Source organism: Corvus brachyrhynchos, unplaced genomic scaffold (assembly GCF_000691975.1).
Source record: "Corvus brachyrhynchos isolate BGI_N302 unplaced genomic scaffold, ASM69197v1 scaffold34, whole genome shotgun sequence".
Lineage (NCBI taxonomy): Eukaryota > Metazoa > Chordata > Aves > Passeriformes > Corvidae > Corvus > Corvus brachyrhynchos.
In genome coordinates, this window is record NW_008238126.1 from 7,758,981 (window position 1) to 7,761,339 (window position 2,359).

The 2,359-nt window shown below is 41.5% G+C and overlaps 1 long non-coding RNA gene across 1 annotated transcript; it reads right to left on the reverse strand.

Moving 5' to 3' along the window:
• Positions 1-6: 6 nt before the first annotated feature.
• LOC108446571 lies at positions 7-1,956 on the reverse strand. Its single transcript, XR_001861785.1, has 3 exons — positions 1,667-1,956; positions 896-981; positions 7-198 (listed from the first exon to the last, which is right to left on the reverse strand). It is a non-coding gene; the product is annotated as an uncharacterized LOC108446571 (long non-coding RNA).
• Between the last annotated feature and the right edge of the window lie 403 nt (positions 1,957-2,359).

A 2,359-nucleotide genomic window follows, 5' to 3' on the forward strand; every position in this document is an offset into this window, starting at 1 on the left:
TGTAGGGAAGTCCCAGTCAGCTACCCAAAGGCATCAACATTTGTCAAGAAGTTTTCTTTGGTACTTGGCTGAGGTGTAGTTTCAAAGTGATCTTCTGTAAAAGTTACCACAGCTCTTGATTAACAGCTGAGATTTTTCAGAAGGACATAAAAACTGAAGTGGTGGACAACTTCCAGCAGAGGTGAGCTTTGGAAAACCCTAGGTAGCAAAAAAGGCAAGGACAATAATCACCTCCAACTCAGTATTAAAACAAAAAAGAAGGCACTCCCTTAAAATTTAAATCACATTATCACAACTGAGTTCCCACCTCTAAGTTCTCAGACTCACACTACTTTCTTCCAAAAACTGGTCAGCCATTGTCAGTATTCTTAACTTCTTAGTGGCAATCAAACTTTTTGCTAAGATAAATACTAAGAAGCTGGTAAAGGGAAAAACCATCATTATTTTACCAGCCAAATCCAACAGTGTTGACTCAAGAGGCACCTGAAATTTTACTTACATAAGTACTGCAGGCTTGAGCTCATGCTAGGGCAATCTCAACAACATTTTAAGCTTTAGTAGAATAACCTTGTTCAATCATTAAGACAGCAATAATTTAAGATAGGAAATAAAGAGGAAAAAATTGCCTTTGCACCACAAGTTATTCTATTAAGGACTGGAATATTAATTTTATTGGGTACATGAAACCCTGTGCAACCATGGAAACCATTGCATAGGATCCATTCAGCCTCCAAAGCTGAGCTGGGGCCTATGGTTGCTATGAGAGGATATAGCACACACCCCTCAGCAGTTCTGGTTAGAAAGTTCTATTGTGTGTTTGTCTACACTTCATCTCAGCATAAAGCTATTTGTGGAACCGAGGTTAAGGAGAGGTTTCTGAATTCTGAAAACATACCTTTCAGATTAATTTAGGAAATCAGATGCTCTTTCACAACAGTTTGGGGCTTATTTGTGACAATTTAACTGATATCTTCCCTTGTTCTGAAAAGATAAAAAAAGGATATCGTGAATTTGACTTGGAGAAGTTAGGGATTAATTTATATTCCAGGAGCATATAAGTATCCTTTTCAAGCTCATCCTTGGACCAGACATCCTACAGACAGCCTGCAGGAGTTGGTGGTAAAGAAACATGCCCCTGGATTATGGGGTTTTTTAAAAACTTAATTGCAAAATTTTAAGGAAATATGTAAGTGGAAATCTTCTGAAACACAATAAACTGAAAAGGTAGCTATCATTTAATCTATTATCTTTTCTAATTGCAAGAGCAATTATACTAGGAACAATCACACGGCAAATAAAACCATCTTGATGTACAATGATAAAGCCTGAAAATCAAACAGAAGTTTTCTGAAAGGTTTATGAACTCTCAGTTCAGAGAATGACATCTGTAGCAGGGTGGGTTGGGAAAAACTTTCCCTGTGAAAAACGTGGAACTCACGGAAACCAACGGCGCACTTTTGTTTAAAGTGACTTATTAAACCTTCAGAGCAGGTGATGATCTCTGCACCAGCTCCTCTGACAGCAGCTCCCCCCACACCAATTTTCCATGCTCAAGGCACTGTCCTCAAACCACCTCTTTCCTCTCAGCATCAGAACAATCCCCTGCCCGAACCATTCATTTTCCAACTTTCTGTGTCACTGTCTCATTTAAAACAACTTTTCCTACCTTGCAGGACCCACTCTCTCTGGGAAGATCGAGCCGTAGTTTGGTCTCCGTAACGAACACCATCTGTCCCCACTCCATGCTGATGCCTCTGTTCCCCAAGACAAATTTTGCTGCTTCTACATATGCAAGATGCACCAGAAATACCAGAATATCCAACTTGAGAAAACTGAGCAGAGCTTCGATCTTCTGAGTCCAGGTGCCTCCTTTAGTGTGGTTGAAGTTTTGAGCGGATGACAGGCTAACGCTTCAGTGCTTGTTTCTGGGAGTAACAGTCAAGAGCAGCCTTTCTACTCAAGAAAGGCTTGGAATTGCTTCCAGCTTTACCACTATCAGAAGGAGTTTTGATTCCTGTTTCATTTTAAAGTCTATAAAAAAGCGACCCAGTTTCCTCCAAGCTGTCGTGGGCACATCTTGCTTGGTGTCACTCAGCGGCCCGGTGGCCACGGCTGAGCAGCTCACAGGTGTTGCAGGTGTTGGATGGGTGTAGGTCAGTAGTTCACCTGAGGAGCGTTCAGCAGATGGAGACAGCTCCCCTGGCACTCAGACAGGCTGAGGAACACACTCCAGAGAAATACTCTACAGTAACATCGGAGAAGGCAGAAGCTCTTTACCTGAAGGTGTTCAAAACCATGCCCTCAGCACCAAAAATATTTATTCAGTTGTGGCAGTAACCAAAAATCACAGATCCCTGTA